Source organism: Symphalangus syndactylus, chromosome 6, assembly GCF_028878055.3.
Source record: "Symphalangus syndactylus isolate Jambi chromosome 6, NHGRI_mSymSyn1-v2.1_pri, whole genome shotgun sequence".
Classification (NCBI taxonomy): domain Eukaryota; kingdom Metazoa; phylum Chordata; class Mammalia; order Primates; family Hylobatidae; genus Symphalangus; species Symphalangus syndactylus.
This window is the reverse complement of record NC_072428.2, coordinates 111,382,051-111,402,314: the sequence shown is the minus strand read 5'-3', so window position 1 is coordinate 111,402,314 and position 20,264 is coordinate 111,382,051. Positions and strand designations below refer to the sequence as shown.

At 39.3% G+C, this 20,264-nt stretch overlaps 1 pseudogene; it reads left to right on the top strand.

Annotated features, from left to right (window-relative positions):
- The first annotated feature begins 9,255 nt into the window (after window positions 1-9,255).
- On the top strand, window positions 9,256-15,644 carry LOC129485419 (large ribosomal subunit protein eL18-like; annotated as a pseudogene).
- The last annotated feature ends 4,620 nt before the right edge of the window (window positions 15,645-20,264 follow it).

The window sequence follows — 20,264 nt, the reverse complement described above, 5'->3', positions numbered from 1 at the left end:
TGCCCCATAACAGTGGAAAGCAACACGGGCAGAATTCTGCCCACACCCACAAATGTGGCATTTAGACCAGCCATAGCCAGAGGGGAATTGTCCACCCCAGTGGCCAAAACCTGAGTTCTGACTAGCCCCATCACTGCAGGCTAAAGTACTCTGGGGTCCTAAATAAATTTGGAAGGCAGTCTAGGCCACAAGAACCGCAATTTCTGGGCAAGTCCTGGTGCTGTGCTGGGATAGGAGCCAGTGGACTTGAGGTGAATGCAACCTAGAGACACACCAGCTGGGGGCAGCCAAGGGAATGCACTAGCTCCTAGGTGACATTTCTAGACATATCCTGGGCCAGAAGTGGACCCACTGCCTTTAAGGAAAGAACCCAGTGCTGGCAGGATTTATTACCTGCTGAGAAAAGAGCCTTTCCACCTTGAATAAACATCAGCAGTAGCCAGGCAATTCACCACAGGCCTTGAGTGAGACCCAGCACCCTGCTGGCTGCAGGTATAATCCAGTACATTCTCAGCGGTGGTGGCCACAGGGAGAGACTCCTTCTGCATTAGGAAAGGAGAGGGAAGGTTAAAAAGGACTTTGTCTTGCCACTTTGGTGTCTCAAGTAAAATAAAGCACCAAACAGACTCCTGAAGTCCTCAGTCCAGGCCTTAGCTCCTGGATGCATTTCTAGACCCACTCTGGGCCAGAAAGGAACCCACTTCCCTGAAGAGAGAGACTCAGGCCTGTAGGATTCACCACAAGCTGACTAAAGGGCCCTTGGGCATTGAATAAGCATCAACAGTAGCCAGGCAGTACTCACCATAGGCCTAGGGCACTGATGGCCATGGGAAGAGACTCCTGCTTGAGAAAAAGAGAGGGAAGAATATGAAAGATTTTATCTTGCAACCTGAGTACCAGTTCAGCCACAGTTCAATAAAGCATCAAGTAGATCCTTAAAGTTCCTGACTCTTGGCCTCAGCTCCCAGACAGCATTCCTGGGCCAGAAGGAAACCCACCAACCTGAAGGGAAAGATACAAGTCTGATAGGATTCACTACCTGCTGACTTGGGCCTTGGGCCTTGAAAACGTATCAGAGGTAGCCAGGTAATGGTCATCACAGTCTTTGGGAGAGGCACAGTACTGTGCTGGCTTAAGGTCTGACCCAGAGCAGTCCCAGTGGTGGTAGCCACAGGGGTGATTGTGCCACCCCTCCCTCAACTTCAGGAAGCTCAGCATGGAGAAAGAGACTGTTTGTTTGGGATAAAGGAAGGGAAGAGAACAACAGACTGTTCCTGGTAATCCAGGGATTCTCCCAGGACTTACCCAAGACCACTAAGGCAGTAACTTTACCAGTCTGCAAGAGTCACAGTGTTACTGGGCTTTGGGTGCCTCCTAATACAGATACAGCTGCAGTGACCAAACACTTATATCACAGCACTCAATTCCCTTTGAATAATTGGAAAGTCTTCTCAAGAAGGACAGGTTACAAACAAGCCCAGACTGTGAAGATTACAATAAATACCTAACTCTTCAATGCTCAGTCTTCACTGAACATCCACAAGCATCAAGACCATCCAAGAAAGCACGACTTCACCAAACGAACCAAATAAGGCACCAGTGACCAACCCCAGAATGACAGAGATAATTGACCTTTCAGACAGGGAATTCAAAATAGCTCTTTCAATGGCACTCGATTAATTCAAGAAAACACAGAGAAGGAATTAAGAATCCTACTGAATATATTTAACAAAAAGATTGAAGTAATTTTTTAAAATTACAAGAAATTCAAGAGTTGAAAAATTCAGTTGGCATACTGAAGAATGTGTCACATCTCTCAACAGCAGAATAATTAAGCAGAAGTAAAAATGAGTGAACTTGAAGACAGGCTCTTTGAAAACACACAATCAGAGAAGATAAAAGAAAAAAGAATAAAAAAGAATGAAGCACACCTATAAAGATCTAGAAAATAGCCTCAAATGGACAAATCTAAGGACAAATCCTTAAAGAGGAGGTAAAGAGCAAGATTGGGATAGAAAGTGTATTCAGAGGGATAATAACAGAGAACTTTCCAAACATAGAGAGAGATATCAATATTCAACGACAAGAATGTTATAGAACACCAAGCAGATGTAACTCAAATAAGACTACCTCAAGACATTTAACAAACTTCCAAAAGTCAAGGTTAAAGAAAGAATCCTTAAAGCAGTAGGAGAAAAAAATAATAATAATAATATACAAAGGAGCTCCAATATGTCTGGCAGCAGACTTCTCAGTGGAAACCTTATAAGCCAGCAGAGAGTGGCATGATACACTTAAAGTGCTGAAGGAAAAAATAAAAATTCTTATACTAGAATAGTATATCCAGTGAAAATATTCTTCAAACGTCAAGAAGAAATAGAGACTTTCCCAGAAAAACAAAAGCTGAAGGATTTCATCAACACTAGACTGCCCTATAAGAAATGCTAAAGGGGTTTTTCAATCTGAAAGAAAAAGATAGTAAGGAGCAATAAGAATCTAAAGGCACAAAACAGCAAGTACACAGAAAAGTACAGAATATTATAATACTGTAATTGTGGTGTGTAAACACATATCTTGAGTAGGAAGACTAAAAATGAACCAATAAAAAATAATAGCTACAACAACTTTTAAAGATGTAGACAGTATAATAAGATATAAATAGAAATAATAAAAGCTTTAAAAGTTGGTTGGGGGAACAAAGTTCAACTGTAGAGTTTACATTAGTTTTCTCTTTGCCTGTGTGTTAGTTGTTGTTTGGTTGTTTTGGGTTTTGTTTGTAATCAGAGTTAAGTTGTCATCAGTTTTAAATAATGGGTTACAACATGTTATTTGCAAGCCTCGTGGTAACCTGAAATCAAAAAACTTACAACAAACACACAAAAAGGCAAGAAATTAAGACACACCACCAGAGAAAATCACCTTTACAAAAAGGAAAACAGGAAGGAAAGAAAGAAGATCAGAAAACCAATTTTAAAATGGCAAGAGTAAATTCTCATCAACAATAACATTGAATGTAAATGGACTAAACTCTCCAATCAAAAGACATAAAGTAAATAAAAAAAATCAAGCTGAATGGATAAAAGAGCAAGTCCCAACTATCTTCTCCCTATAAGAAACACGCTTCACATAAAAAGACACACATAGGCTGAAAATAAAGTGATGAAAAAAGATAGTCCATGCAAACTGAAACTGAAAAAAAAAAAAACATAGAAACAAAGAAGGTTATTTCATATTGATAAAGGGGTAGATTTAACAAGAGAATACAACAATTGTAAATATATATGCATCCAACACTGGAGCATTCACATATATAAAGCAAATATTCCTAGAGCTAAAGAGAGAAATAGACCCAATGACATTCTTCACCGAGATTGAAAAAATAATCCTGTAATTTATATGGAACCATGAATGACCCAGAATAGCCGAAGCCATCCTGAGCAAAAAGAACAAAACTGGAAAAATTATATTACCTGACTTCGACTGATACCAATAAGTGATAGTAACCAAAACAGCATTGTGCTGGCATAAAAATAGACACAGAAACCAATGGAACAGAATAGACCACCCAGAAATAAGACCATATATCTACAGTTAACTCATTTTTGACAAAGGTGCCTTCAATAAATGGTCCTGGGAAAACTGGATATCTGTATGCAGAAGAATGAAACTAGACCTCTATCTTGCACCATATACAAAAAATCAAATCAAAATGGATTAAACACTTAAATTTAAGAACTCAAAACTATGAAAACTACTAAAAGAAAATATTGAAGAAACTCTCCAGGACATTGGTCTGGGCAATGATTTCTTGGTTACTACTCTACAAGCACAGACAAATAAAGCAAAAATGGACAGATGGAATTATAACAAGTTTAAAAGCCTCCACACAGCAAAGGAAACAATCAACAAAGTGAAGAGATGACCTACAGCATGGGAGAAAATATTTTCAAACTCTTCATCTGACAAGGGATTAATAACCAGAATGTATAAGTAACTCAAACACTCAATAGGAAAACATCTAACAATTTGATCAAAAATCAAGCAATCTGATTTTTTAAATTAGCAAAATATCTGGATAGACTTTCCTCAAAGAAGACATACAAAAGGCAATCAGGTATAAGAAAAGGTGCTCAACATCATTGATCATCAGAGAGACGCAATTCAAAACTACAATGAGATAATCATCTCATCCCACTTAAAATGGCTTTTATACAAAAGACAGGCAATAACAAATGTTGGCAAGGTTGTGGAGAAAAGGGAACTCTCATACACTGTTGGTGGGGATGTACATTAGTACGATCACTATAAAGAACAGTATGGAGGTTCTTCAAAAAATCTAAAAATAGAACTTCCATATGACCCAACACTCCCACTGCTAGGTATATACTCAAAAGAAGAAATCAGTATATAAAAGAGATATCTGCACTTCCATGTTTACTGCAGTACTATTCACAATAGCCAAGACTTGTAAGTAACCTAAGTGTCCATCGACAGACAAATAAAGATGTGGTACATATACATAATGGAGTACTATTCAGCCACAAAAAAGAATGTGATCCTTTCATTTGCACCAACATGGATGAAACGGGAATATTATGTTGAGTGAAATAAGCCAGACACAGAAAGACAAACTTACGTTCTCACTCATTTTGGGGAGCTAAAATTTAAAACATTTGAACTCATGGAGATAGTAGAATGGTGGTTACCAGAAGCTAGGAAGGGTAACAGCAGTGAGGGAGTGAAGATGATTCATGGGTACAAAAATGCAATTAGATACAATGAATAAGATCTAGTATGTGATAACACTACAGGGTGACTACAGTCAACAGCAATTTCCTGCGCATTTAAAATAACTGTAAGAGTATAATTGAATGTTTGTAAGGCAAAAATATGATAAATTCTTAAGAGATGATGGATGCTCCATTTACCCTGATGTGATTATTAAGCACTGTATGCCTGTATCAAAATATCTCATGTACCCCATAAATATACACACATAATATGTACCTATAAAATTTTAAAATAAATGAAATATAATAGCATCATGGAGAGACAGTAAATGTGATAAAATGTTAATGATTGAAGACATGTGAGCTTTTAATACTATTGCAACTCTTCCATAAGTTTGAAATTATTTCCAAATAAAAATATATACCTAAAGACTTTATGTGTATTTCATCAATTTTCATAATATGCTTTCATGCAAATAAATCATATACAGATATGCATAGGAAAGAATAAGAGGTGAGAAAGTAGAGTTATTGAGTATAGAGAACTCTTTTTTGGAATTTTGCTGTAAAATAAAGGGGAGAAATGAAACAGTGGCTGGAGATGTTGGAATTAAGAAGGTTTGCTGTAATTGCTGTTATTTGAATGAGTGACATTGAAGCAAATACATAATAGAAAATGAGGAAAATTCACCTGAGGAAGGACAATGGATGAGTCACAAGAAAGAGAGAATATTTTCAGAAGCAAAACCCTTCCACAGCCAAGTAGTAATGAGTTCTGGTGCCTACATAGGGCTTGGCCTTGTATTACAGCATGGACAGTTCATATACTGTAAAGGAAGGGACAGCCCGGGTGTGAATGCAATTAGTTTAGTCTATTTGATGTTAGAGGGACAAGAAGTGCTTTTCTAAGAGCTCCTATTTTCTCAGTACAGTTAGAAGCAAGGTCTCCAGCTACAATTGAAAAGAGGGAGGAATGATGAAAATTTAAGATTACTACAAAGACAAAAGCAGAATTGTAAGAAAGCAGAGCTCAGAGGAAGAAAGCAACAATAAAGTCAGCAGACAAGTATTTATAAATGAACCATGAAGCTACTTACTTTTAAGAGGAAATAAAACTATTTAGTCGTACAGCACTTAATGATGGGAATACATTCTGAGAAATGTGTTGTTAGGTGATTTTTGTGGTTGTACAAACATCATAGAGTGTACTTACACAAACCTAGATGGTATAGCCTACTACACACCTATGGTACAGCCCATTGCTCCCAGGCTACACACCTGTACAGCATGTCGCTGTACTCAATACGGTAGGCAGTTGTAATACAATGCTATTTGCATATCCAAACAGATCTAAACATTAGAAAAAGTAAGTAAAAATATGGTTCTATAATCCTATGGAACCACCATTGTATATGTAGTCTGTCACTGATGAAAGTGTCATTATATAGCACATAACTATGTTTATTTTTTATTTTCAGAGGCCTATAAATGGGTAAATGTTCCTAAGGACAAAGATCTCTATAAATCTGCAGAGTGTACATCTGTAAGAATAGAAGACTGATTCCTCTCTCACATCCTCGCTGCTCTAATAACTACTCTGGCTTCCAAGATGCTTCAAAAACTAAACTCAGCAAAAAGTGCAGACCAAATATGTGGCAGAAGTTGAACTGAGCTCATTAAGTTTCATATTACGTATATCCTTTAATATAGCCTTTTAATGCCAATAAGTGTGTCATGCATAGATGAAATGCTAAACTGTCTTATGGCTTAGCAGTATTGGTCTTGGTCTCAGATGGGTATTTAGAACTCAGCCTCTCTTAAGACTTTTCTTCTCTTCCAAAACCTGCTTAGTCACCATCTAGGGTACCCCAAGGTTTTGTTGCTGTACCCATACAAATTTACTTGAGAAGGTATTCGCTGTCCTAGGCAAAGAGCTAAGTAACAATTAATCTATTTCTGAGGAAAAGAACACATAAGTTAGTCATATAGTGCCAGCACGTCTGAGGAAAATGCTTTTAATCAAATAATACTGAAATGTATAATAAGAAATATGATGAGAAGAGACTGGGATTCCACTAAGATGCTTCCCACTCATCAAATTATTTCTAAAATATGATGATCTACCAAAGTGCTTTATGCTTCAATCACAGAAACCAATTCAAGCTTAGACCCAGACTTAAGGATGGTCCAAAGATTATGCCGCTAGCCATATGTAAAGTTAAACAAAAGTACAAATCCTGTTTCTCAGTTGCATGAGCTATGTTTCCAATACTCAGTAGTCACATGTGGCTAATAGCTACCATATTAGTGCAGATATAGAACATTTTGTCATCACAGAAAGTTCTATTGGGCAGCACTGGTCCAAACCATGGAAAGCCCCTGTGGTTTACGCCATTTTTTAAATTGTTACTGGTCCCAGGGAAGCATAAAGAAATATGAACTTGTGCTGTAACCTCAGAACTACCTTGAACTTCCAGCTGACCCCAAACTGGAGCTCTGAGCCTTCCCAATCTGGATCTGACTCAGGATAGACCCACATCAACCACCAGAGTTTAGGAGGAGGAGGAAGCAACACTCACCTCAAATGACAAAGTGATGCCTGGGAAAGTCCTTTTAAAACTATGAAGTCCTGTGCAAAAATATTCTTTCTATTTTCCTAAGCAATTGCCTTCACTTTGTTGTGGGGCTCTCCCTAGATTATTATATTCATTGCTGGACTCTAGAGCTTGAGATAAATGCAGAAAATTTGGAGGCAGTTCAGAGGAGACACTCAAAGATGATGAAAGGTTTGCGAAATAAAATTCTGTGGCTAAAAAAACAGAAGTCATCCATCCCGGAAGAAAATTATAAGATCATCTTCAAGCATAAGCATACATATTATACAGAGGATTATGTCCAGCTACTTTGAAAAGCTGCAGACAGAACAGAAGAATTAAATTAAATTAAATTAACAGCATAAAAGTAAATTTCCTGATAATGATGGCTGCGATGAAACAGGCTATCAAAGAAGTTTAAGAAATCTTCTCTGGATGTATTTGAAAGCAGAAAAGTTTCCATGTAAACATTTTCCAGTAATGACTCCTTCTGAGGAAAGCAGTCAGATATAATTCGTTATGTATACATTCTCATGTTTTGTAACATGTGCAAATCTGATCCCAGCTAGTAGGCCTAGGGATTGCTTCTGGCTCCTATCATGCCACATATAGTCAGGGATGTGGCTACTATGAGAGCCCTATTCAACAAAGATACTGTATTCTCAGAGTAATTATATTAGAAGATAAGGTCATTGTTTCCCCAGAACCCACTTCTCCTTTCCTTATAACATATCCCATTATTTTTCTTGTGGTACCATCCTTCTCCTATGCTGTACAGACCTGGTCTGGTTAATCAGAGCATCCATTCTCCCTGGCCACAGTGATTGGTTCAGAAGTAACAAGTAACCCAAGTCAATCCAGTACGGCTCGACGCCAGGACTTTCGTGTTGTTGTTGTTCAAACTGTTGGGAGCAGATAATCGCTCTCTGTGACATATTTGGAAATATGAGATTTAAGCCTGGTTCTAGTGGTCTGGGTTGGGTTGCCATTACATGCAGAGTACAAAAACAAAGTGATCCTGTAGGAACTTCTATTAAATTTATCCAGAGCAAAAGCATTGGCTCTCCTGCCAGGAAGCAAGTAGCTAGAGATGGTGAGCAATCTGCTAAGCCACAGAGCTAGAGAAGGGGAGAGAAGGAAAGAAGGAAAAAAGTCCACTCTTTGTTACACAGGCTTTCTCAATTCATCACCTTCTTTACAGCACCATACCCTCTCCTTCAATGGTCCTTGGCCCTACCATAGTTCTTTGAGACAAATAAGCAATCTTCTCCTCCTAAACAGCTTCCTCTGGTCCTAATTCAGTTATCGCTGCTCCATGCTTTCCCTCTGCTAAACATTTACTCAAACTTCTCAACCACTGATGTCCTCTTTCCTATTTGTCCTTCGAGGTTTTTTTGGTTTGTTTGTTTGTTTTTGTGTTGTTGTTGTTGTTTTGAGACGAGTCTCGCACTGTCGCCCAGGCTGGAGTGCCGTGGCGCAATCTCAGCTCACTGTAATCTCTGCCTCCCGAGTTCAAGCCATTCTCCTGCCTCTGCCTCCCGAGTAGTGGGATTACAGGCGTGCACCACCACGGCCAGCTAATTTTTGCATTTTTAGCAGAGGCGGGGTTTCGCCATGTTGGCCGGGCTAATCTCGAACTCCTGGCCTTAAGTGATCCACCAGCCTCGGCCTCCCAAAGTGCTGGGATTACAGGTGTGAGCCACTGTGCCGGCCCTTCGAGTATTTTTGTTGTTGTTGTTTACCATCATTTTAGAGTGGTTTCAGGAAGGCAATAAATGTTCATGGTCAATCCACCATGTTTAAACGACTTTTATGTTAAGAACAAGCCAAAATATCAAGAAGAATTAAAATAGAATGAAGGAGAAAGAAAGAATCAAAGCAAGACATAATGTCTGCTAGCTGTTGTCATGAACATAATTGCAGGGACTAGGATGCACTTACTCAAGCAGCTCGGGAAACCCATTATGCACTCGGAAATCCTCAGAGTAACAATGCTTCAGTGAGTCTGGAGACCAAATCCTGCTGGGTCCAGGCAGACACCCAGTCTGTAGATGTTTGAAACTGAAATTTTCCCCTGGTCCAGTGAGGGTGAGAAGTGCTTTAATTTGGTTGTTTTGTCTTTCTTTTTTTTTACTTTTGGATTGATTTCAGGACTCTTCTCTTAGGCGTTTTGTTTGTTTAACAAATATTTACTAAGCAACCAATAGGCACACACAGTATTATGTTATTTCCTAAAATACAATAAGGAAGACTCAAATCTTGCTTCAAAAAAAAATTCAATTTTGGGGGGAAAGTAACCTTTCTACTAAGTTATTTTGAAAGAGGATGGCAGAGCAGGGAAGGAGATGGAGATGGGGTGGGTGGGGCAGTGGTTATAGGAACAAGAGGAAATGTTTGGGAGGAGTCAACCCTCTGGTGCCAAATTGGAACACTGGTGTTTCCAGATGTCTCTTTAAAATCCCATCTCACTAGCAGGATTAATATTGAAGAGACTTACCCAGATTTGAGGGTGGAAGAATTGGCCTGGTGAAGGTATTATTACTAAAATACACAATTTCACTCTATTCTGGAGCTATAATCTACAATATTTTGTGACCCTTCACTTCCTCATTTAAAATCTCACAGGTTGTTTTCAGTTCTAAAATTTTAGTATTTGAACCCAAATTCTGGCTTCTGGGCAATCTTCCCATAGTCTTTCTATTTATATCACATCCTGTCCCCAAGCCATTGAATTTTTTTACTCTAACTGATTTGGAATTCTACATTACTTATTTCAGTCCCCACCCTAAACATATTTTTTCTTCCCAATTTATTCTTAAGGTTGAAATAAAGTTCAAATGAAACCTAGCAACACATAAACCTAGAGAAAAGAAGTAAATAATCTATTTTCTGGTATAGAGGAAACTATTTGTAGCTAGAAATAAACCAAATGTTCTCAAATCTGAGTGGAATTATATTAATTATATTTTTTTCAAGAATATTCTGAAATGGGATTTTTCTGACCTAAATGAATCACCCAACTGTTATGATAATAGCCCTCCGAAGCTGACGAAGCCCAGATTTTTTGATACTATAATGTACTGCAGAGTCATCTATCATATAATTTGAACAACAATCTCTAATTGTGTTTTCCTTCATAACCAAAAAGAGCATCTTAAAATTGGATGAGTTTTTGAAATGGTCAGGAATTCTTCATTTTTGTTCTTTGAGTATTAGAATCATCCAAGATTATACCCAAAGACACTTTAATTATAATGATAACATTCACTGAAAAAAAAGAGTGCTATGTAAGCAGGGCGTCCCATGTTTTTTTGTATTATGACACACATGAAAGCTGATTATATTTGCACAGCATGCTGGGACCAACTTAGAGCTGCCTCAGCAAAAAGCAACAAACCTAATGTTGGTAGGCGCCTGCTAGCTGTGAAACTAGTATTTCAGGATTCCAGTTACATTTCCAGGGCATTAGAGAAGTTTAGGAGTAGAGCATAGACTTTTCCTAGAGAGTTGCCTAAAACTCCCTTTAATCTTCTTCTTAATAGGGACACCCATCTCTCTACTCATACCTCACTCCCCGGCAAAACTGCATTTTTGCCCAAGGTGGGCTAAGCATACATAATTTTATTTTTACATTGGTTTAGTACATTTTAAAAATCAAAAGAAACTAACACATGAAAACAGAATGTGGATATTTTGCATTAGGGGAAGTTGGCTGCATTATACATATGATTTTAGAGATAGAGCTGCTATGAGGAATTGGCAATAAAATTGTTGACATGAGTTGCATATCTAATCAAAAGCCCACCGAGACATTACAAATTCAAGGAAAATGTCTATATTATTACCCAGGAGATTAATAAAATTTCCTAAATTCTCTTTTTATGGCCTCCTACTGACTTAGTTTTATGAAAGATGCTATAAAGATAATTAAATTAGATGCTAGCTAGTGACTGCTATGGCACAGGACTTTCATTTCCATTTTATAGAACAAAACAGTGTTGAAGAAGAGAGTTGTGGTCAATGGTAGATATCTTGCTTTGTTTTGCAGAAATTAATTTTGTAATATAAAAGAAAATATAATTATTATGAAATCTTTAGAAAATAAATAAAGGAAGGCCTATGGTAACTTCCTCAGGTGACTTATTCAAAGATCTTTTTCTTTTTTTTTTTTTTTTGAGACGGAGTTTCGCTCTTATTACTTAGCCTGGAGTGCAACAGCAAGATCTCAGCTCACCACAACCTCCACCTCCCAGGTTCAAGTGACTCTCCTGCTTCAGCCTCCTGAGTAGCTGGGATTACGGGCACGTGCCACCACGCCTGGCTAATTTTTTGTATTTTTAATAGAGACGGGGTTTCTCTATGCTGGTCAGGCTGGTCTCAAACTCCCGACCTCAGGTTTTCCACCCGTCTCGGCTTCCCAAAGTGCTGGGATTACAGGCGTGAACCACTGCACCCAGCGACCTTTGTCTTATAAAATAAAATATAGGTTCAAAATCCTAACAACATATAATGATGGCTAGGATGTATCAAGTTCTGGGTGCCAGATTTCATGCCAACAATTTTCCAAAATCTTCCAAACTCATTTCATCTTCAGAACAATATTATGAGGTGGGCACATTTATCTTTATCATACAAATAAGAAAGCTGAAACTAAACAAAATTACCTGGCCAGTCTGTGGACATAGACAGAACCAGCAGAGGTTGAGCAAGATTAAGAAGCAGCTTGTCTGATCCAAGTGCCTGCAATCTTGATCACATTGCCTTAGGCCCAACCATTGCAAAAAATCAACCTAACAAACTAGCTCATTTTACGATGATATCGTCCAAATTTCAGGAGTTCCCAAACTTTGTTCCACATTAGAATCACTTGGGGAAATTTTACGATTCCTATTCTCATCCCCTACCGATTAAATCATCATGTCTGGTAGAGTTAGGGGCAACCAAATATCAGTATTATTAAAGATTCCTAAGTGATTCCCTTTGCCCAAAATTTGGGGACCACTGACCAATGCTGATTTTGGAGGTCTCAGCTTACAGCTGGTCCTATAGTTCTAAATTTCACTTAGGAGAAACCATTGTGCTTCAGGTTCTGGAGCTAGACACTTAACTATAGGCTATGACTAGTCCCTATATGTGTAAATCTTCTCGTCTCCCACCTCCCTCCAACCAAAAAAAATTTCTACAAGTGCACTATTTAATTATTAGGAGATGCACAGATGGACTGAGCAATGGTAGCATTTTTTTTAATGCACTAGAACAATATTGGCTAAGCATACAGAGAAGGGAGAGAGAGAGATTTGGCAATTAGCAGTTATTTTGATACTGTTAGACAGCCAAACAGGAAAATTAGGCCCCCTCCAAAATCCACTTTGGAATCTAATTATCCAATCTGACTCTTTACCATGATGAAATTAGTCAACAAACTGCCTTTTCACTTGTCCTATGTATTCCAGGATATTATAAATGAAAATTTGAAAACTTCCTTTTGCTATTTTTGCAGGAGGTAGAAATTGAAAAGAAACTTACAAGTCATTTGGGCCAAGCCCTTCATTTTAAGCTGAGGAAGTGATGCTACAGATTACTGCCTTATTCTCCCAACAAAGCAACGGCAGCTCTCAGGGCCTCCTGCTACAGCTTACTATCTCAGGAAAAAACCCAAGGGTGACACAGTGCCTGAAGGGGGCTGTTGGGATTCTAGACAGAGGCAGTATCTCTGGGGAGGGACATGTGATTCTGATACCCATGATGTTTGAATCCCTTGGGTCGGTGATGCATTCTATTTATAGAAAAATATAGAAAAACAAAATATAGAATATAGAATGTATATTCTATATTCTGAATATAGAATGTATATTCTATATTCTGAATATAGAATATATTCTATATTCAGAATATAGAATATACATTCTATATTCTGAATGTAGAATATATGAAAATAAATATAGAAAACAATATGACTATAGAAAAACAAAAATAAAACATAATTCGAAGAAAGGTTGTCTATCAGAATTCACTCTCAGTATTGGCTGTGTTACACATACTTGGCCTTTCTATGGTGACTCAGCTACCTTCCTAATCAAGGCCTTTCAGGTGAGGGGCTGAGGAGTAAAAGCCTCTGCTGTCAATGCCCTACAGATCGTGAGGTGTTAAGAGGGTGGGTTCCTTCTTTGGCATCAATACCTACAATCTAGGGCATCCACCTGCAGGCCTAGATCATTTGTGACCTCAGAATTGTTGTGGTTCCTGGACCTTTGTTGATGTAGTTTACTTTGCATCCCTCAGACAAAACTAGAGGGGCTGGGCAAGGAAGGGAAGAGGGAGTCAGGCCTGCAGTAGCTTCTTGGGGTTTCTACCTCTGATCCTCCTTGCACAACTGTAATGTAACATGCTGGCTTCCAAAAGCGTAATTACTTATTTTTTTTAACTACAATTATTCTCTTAAGAGCATCTATATAGAGGGGAAAAAGGAACATTAACCAACCAAACTTAAGTTTTCCCTTGAATTACAAAAACAAAAAAAAATTAATGATTATTCACTTTATAGAAGCAAAACCTTACTGTGTCTTAATATGACCAAATAAAAAACAAAAAAATAAATAAATAAAAATAAACAAACCAGGGCCGGGTACAGTGGCTCACACCTGTAATCCTAGCACTTTGGGAGGCCAAGTTGGGTGGATCACCTGAGGTCGGGAGTTCCAGACCAGCCTGACCAACATGGAGAAACCTGTCTCCACTAAAAATACATAATTAGCCAGGTGTTGTGGCAGGCGCCTGTAATCCCAGCTACTCAGGAGGCTGAAGCAGGAGAGTCACTTGAACCCAGGAAGCAGAGGTTGTGGTGAGCCAAGATCGCGCCATTGCTCAGGCACTCTTGTTGCCTGAGCAACAAGAGTGAAATTCCATCAAAAAAAAAAAAAAAAAAACAGTTCATTAATGACTGTACTACCAATAGATTCATTACCATGATAGAAATGCTTCATTTACTCCCCATGGTAAGTGCTGTAGAACAACACTACACTATTAAAGAGACTGTAATTGCATTAATGCAGGCTAAGATACTAGTTAGCTCTTGGCAAATCACTGTATTTGTTTGTATTGAACTTACTGTGAACAAAACCCCTGGCTTTTTTTCCACATCTTAGGCCAGTCAACATGGCTCTTTCAAAACATACCTGAATATAATTGGTTTATTTGTGTACACTTTTTTATTGACTCCACACAAATGTGCTACCTAAGATGCTAGAAACAGGTGGGTTGTCTTTCCTGTGTCTGTATTTAGGCCTTTATAAATTTCTATATATGTAAACTGTCCTCCCTTTTAATATCCATCTATCTCTCCCCACACATCACTAATAGAAACCTTATCCACCTTCAACTGAAAAGCTCCCTTCTCTCTTTTTCTTTATCTTACGGTTCTGTGCAAAATCCCATTACCCACCCCTTAAAACTCTCTGAAATTTTGATTCTACCCATCCCAAGCTCATCTCTCCCTATGCAAAATCCTTCCCTCTATTACTCTCTTTGGTGACAATGCATTTGTAGGAAGAAGATAAAATTCTTATTAAAAAAGATGACTCAAGCTTGCTTCCATAACATAGGACAGCCATATAAATGATGGTTTTGTTTAGTTTCATTTAGTTAAATGTAGGTAGGCCCTAGAGCTCAGTTAGAATTGGAATGGGTGAGAAAATGAAGAAATAAAATTCTTGGCGTAATTAAGAATTGTTAAAAAAAAAAAAAAGTTCCCTTGGAAGGCAAGGGAGACAAAGAATTGGGGATCCTAGGACTGGAAGAGAAGCTTTAGAAGACAGATTTAAATAGTGGGCAAGAAAGGCCTGAGGGGGAAAAAAGAGAAAGTAAAAGTAAGAATACCCCTCTGATAAGGATATTTAGGGCACTTTTAAAAAAGTAATAGTGCTGAAGAGGTTGTTTATGAGTGCAACAACCAGCCACCTCTGTCCCTTTCCCGGATGATCCGGAAGATGAAGCTTCCTGGCCAGGAAAACAAAACGGCTGTGGTTGTGGGAACCATAACAGATGACCTGTGGGTTCAAGAGGTGCTCAAACTGAAGGTGTGTGTGTTGGGCGTGACCAGCCGGGCCTACAGCCACATCGTCAGGGTGGGTCTGCGGCACCGTCCTGCTCTCAGGTCTTCGCAAGGGTTGAGAGGTGTACCGGCATTTCGACAAGGCCCCGGGAATCCTGCACAGCCACACCAAACCCTACGTCCGCTCCAAGGGCCGGAAGTTCGAGCGTGCCAGAGGCCAAGGGGCCAGCCAAGGCTACAAAAACTAACCCTGGATCCTACCTTCTTTTTTCTTTTTTTTTTTTTTATTATTATACTTTAAGTTCTAGGATACACGTGCACAATGTGCAGGTTTGTTACACATGTATACATGTGCCATGCTGGTGTGCTGCACCCATTAATTCGTCATTTACATTAGGTATATCTCCTAATTATATCCCTCCCCCCTCCCCCCATCCCATGACAGGCCCTGGTGTGTGATGTTCCCCTTCCTGTGTCCAAGTGTTCTCATTGTTCCATTCCCACCTATGAGTGAGAACATGTGGTGTTTGGTTTTTTGTCCTTGCGACAGTTTGCTGAGAGTGATGGTTTCCAGCTTCATCCATGTCCCTACAAAGGATATGAACTCATCCTTTTTTATGGCTGCACAGTATTCCATGGTGTGTATGTGCCACATTTTCTTAATCCAGTCTATCATTGATGGACTTTTGGGTTGGTTCCAAGTCTTTGCTATTGTGAATAGTGCCACAATAAACATACATGTGCATGTGTCTTTATAGCAGCATGAGTTATAATCCTTTAGGTATATACCCAGTAATGGGATGGCTGGGTCAAATGGCATTTCTAGTTCTAGATCCTTGAGGAATTGTCACGCTGTCTTCCAGAATGGTTGAACTAGTTTACAGTCCCACCAACAGTGTAAAAGTGTTCCTATTTCTCCACATCCTCTCCAGCACCTGTTGTTTCCTGACTTTTTAATGATGGCCATTCTAACTGGTGTGAGATGGTATCTCATTGTGGTTTTGATTTGCATTTCTCTGATGGCCAGTGATGATAAGCATTTTTTCACATGTCTGTTGGCTATATAAATATCTTCTTTTGAGAAGTGTCTGTTCATATCCTTTACCCACTTTTTGATGAGGTCATTTGTTTTTTTCTTGTAAGTTTGTTTGAGTTCTTTGTAGATTCCGGATATTAGCCCTTTGTCAGATGAGTAGATTGCAAAAATTTTCTCCCATTCTGTAGATCGCCTGTTCACTCTGATGGTGGTTTCTTTTGCTGTGCAGAAGCTCTTTAGTTTCATTAGATCCCACTTGTCAATTTTGGCTTTTGTTGCCATTGCTTTTGGTGTTTTAGACATGAAGTCCTTGCCTATGTCTATCTCCTGAATGGTATTGCCTAGGTTTTCTTCTAGGGTTTTTATGGTTTTAGGTCTTACATTTAAGTCTTTAATCCATCTTGAATTAATTTTTGTATAAGGTGTAAGGAAAGGATCCAGTTTCAGCTTTCTACATATGGCTAGCCAGTTTTCCCAGAACCATTTATTAAATAGGGAATCCTTTCCCCATTTCTTGTTTTTGTCAGGTTTGTCAAAGATCAGATGCTTGTAGATGTGTGGTATTATTTCTGAGGGCTCTGTTCTGTTCCATTGGTCTATATCTCTGTTTTGGTACCAGTACCATGCTGTTTTGGTTACTGTGGCCTTGTAGTATAGTTTGAAGTCAGGTAGCGTGATGCCTCCAGCTTTGTTCTTTTGGCTTAGGATTGTCTTCGCAATGCAGGCTCTTTTTTGGTTTCGTATGAACTTTAAAGTAGTTTTTTCCAATTCTGTGAAGCAAGTCATTGGTAGCTTGATTGGGATGGCATTGAATCTATAAATTACCTTGGGCAGTATGGCCATTTTCATGATATTGATTCTTCCTATCCATGAGCATGGAATGTTCTTCCATTTGTTTGTGTCCTCTTTTATTTCGTTGAGCAGTGGTTTGTAGTTCTCCTTGAAGAGGTCCTTCACATCCCTTGTAAGTTGGATTCCTAGGTATTTTATTCTCTTTGAAGCAATTGTGAATGGGAGTTCACTCATGGTTTGGCTCTCTGTTTGTCTGTTATTGGTGTATAAGAATGCTTGTGATTTTTCCACATTGATTTTGTATCCTGAGACTTTGCCTAAGTTCCTTATCAGCGTAAGGAGATTTTGGACTGAAACGATGGGGTTTTCTAAATATACAATCATGTCATCTGCAAACAGGGACAATTTGACTTCCTCTTTTCCTAATTGAATACCCTTTATTTCTTTCTCCTGCCTGATTGCCCTGGCCAGAACTTCCAACCCTATGTTGAATAGGAGTGGTCAGAGAGGGCATGGGTCCCACACCCACAAAGCCTTGCTCATTGCTAGCACAGCAGACTGAGATGGAACTGCAAGGGGGCAGTGAGGCTAGGGGAGGGGCGCCCGCCATTGCTGAGGCTTAAGCTGGTAAACAAAGCAGCTGGGAAGCTCGAACTGGGTGGAGCCCACTGCAGCTCAAGGAGGCCTGCCTGCCTCAGTATACTCCACCTCTGGGGGCAGGGCATACCAGAACAAAAGACACAGAAACCTCTGCAGACTTAAATGTCCCTATGTGACAGCTTTGAAGAGAGTAGTGGTTCTCCCAGCATGGAGTTTGAGATCTGAGAACGGACAGACTGCTTACCTTCTTATTAAAAAGATTTTGGATGCTGACAAAAAGTAATATCTGTGGTCAAGAAGGATTAGGGGAACTATCTTTACCTAGTCAGAGACCAGAGACCCTCTCTTTTATCTGGTCAGAGATCCTCCTTTTCTGCACCATTTTCTAATGGAATGTATAAAATATGAAGCTACCTGTACTTGTTACAACAGAGAGAGCAAGTTCACCTCTGTAAATTACTAAGATAAGTAAAGGAAAGAATGTTAACTGAAACTATTAATCATGAGTTGAGAACTGAAAGAGTTCCAGAGAAGAGTTGTCATAGCACTAAGTGAAAGCCATTTATCAATGTGGAAGTCATGAGTGCAAATATGTAGGGAGGCTCTTCATATAAATAAAAAGGAAAGAACCTGCACACTGGAGGAAGGTTCCAGCTGATATGATAAGGGAGGTGACTTCATACATCAGATCATCCATTTGAGGAGGTAAAAATCTAGAATAATGTGTCCCAAGACAGACTCCCTCATCAGAATTCTGTGAAGGTGACTTCTTTAGAGCCACTTGGAGTTGTCTTGTTACTTTTCAGGTTTTTTTTTTTTTTTTTTTTTCTAAGACGAGGTGTCGCTGGAGTGCAATGGCACGGTTATAGCTCACTAATGCAGCCTCCAACTATTGAGTTCGAGCAAACCTCATACCTCAGCCTCCTGAGAAGCTAGGACTACAGGTGGACACCACCATGCCTGACTAATTTTTATCATTTTTTAGTAGAGATGAAGTCTTGCTATGTTGCCCAGGCTGGTCTCAAATACCTGGGCTCAAGCAATCCTCCTGTCTGAGCCTCCCAAAGTGCTAAGATTACAAGCATGAGCCACTGCACCTGGCCTGGCCTGTTGTCTTTAGGAATCCCTATTGTATCACCTTTCTCCCCTTCATTTCGTTCCTCTATCTTTTGTTCTTCAGAGAAACACAAGGGTGTGGGAAATAATAAGCAACCCATTAAGCAGTCATTTAAAGAAGCCAAGTTCTAATTTTTTCTAGATTCTTAGGATCATATTGGCACTATTTGTCTAACAAAGAAAGTTAATTGCAACCTTAATATAGTTTTTAACATTACTTACTCTCCGTGATCCAAATAAAATGTAAACAATATGAAGACAAGGATTTTATCCTTATTGTTCAATGCTTTGTGCCCAGCACCTAGAAGAATGTCTAGACGATGTGATAGGAGTTATTAAGAAATTATTTTAGGCAGATAGAGAAGAAAACGGGTCCTTGGGAAGTTTTCATTTTTTTAAAAAGCATCCCCAGAAAAGTTTCCTGTAAAGCCCCTGCTCTTAGAGCCAGGCTGGCAACCTTTGATATGCAAAAACAGGCCATTAGAAACTGGGTCCACCCAAACATGGTGATTCCCAGGGTCTTCTTGCCCTTACCCCACATGTTCCTGGCAACATGGCTGCCCCCACATATCCCCACGTGTGTAGAACATCATGGCCCCCTTCATTTGCATATTAGGGTGGGAGGGCCAGCTTTTTCATGGGCTACATGAATGACATGCCTGGTCAAACCAATCCCCTGAGCCCTATGCAAATCAGACACCGCTTCCTCCAGCCTCTGCATATATCTGGCTGGTATCCACCGCACTTGGGGTTGGTTCCCTCTCTCTACTTTGAAGCCCGGCTCCCTCTCTATATGGAGGAGCTTCTTCCTTCTGCCTTCTTCCTTCTTTCTTGCCTATTAAACTCTCCGCTCCTTTAAACCACTCCATGTGTGTCCATGTCGTTTTATCTAATTCAACTCCAGACGAAGAACCTGGTGTTCCTCTATTCATTGGAGTCATATCAATGATAGGTGTTAAAAACTATTTACTAAATGGGATGAATGAATTCTCCTGTGTCTCTATTATTCTCAAACCTTAGGCAGGTATCTATTACATAAAACAGCCCAGTGTTAGTGGTGCTTTGCTGAATGCAGGTAGGAGAGCAGTGGCCATGTGCAGGGCAAAGGTGACAGCTGCAGGAATCAAGAGCATAAATAGGGGTTAATAATGAAGAGGGAGCAGGAATTATGAGTAACAGGAGAACAGGAAGACATTGAAATATGGCAGTGGGAAGGGAGTGTGCTTTCTTTCCAATAGCACATGGATTATGTCACCAGCTAATTATTTGGATTAAAGGAAAGGGTGAACCTGAAAATCAGGAATTTAGGAACAATTGAAAGAATAAATTGTAAAACCGTTCTTTCA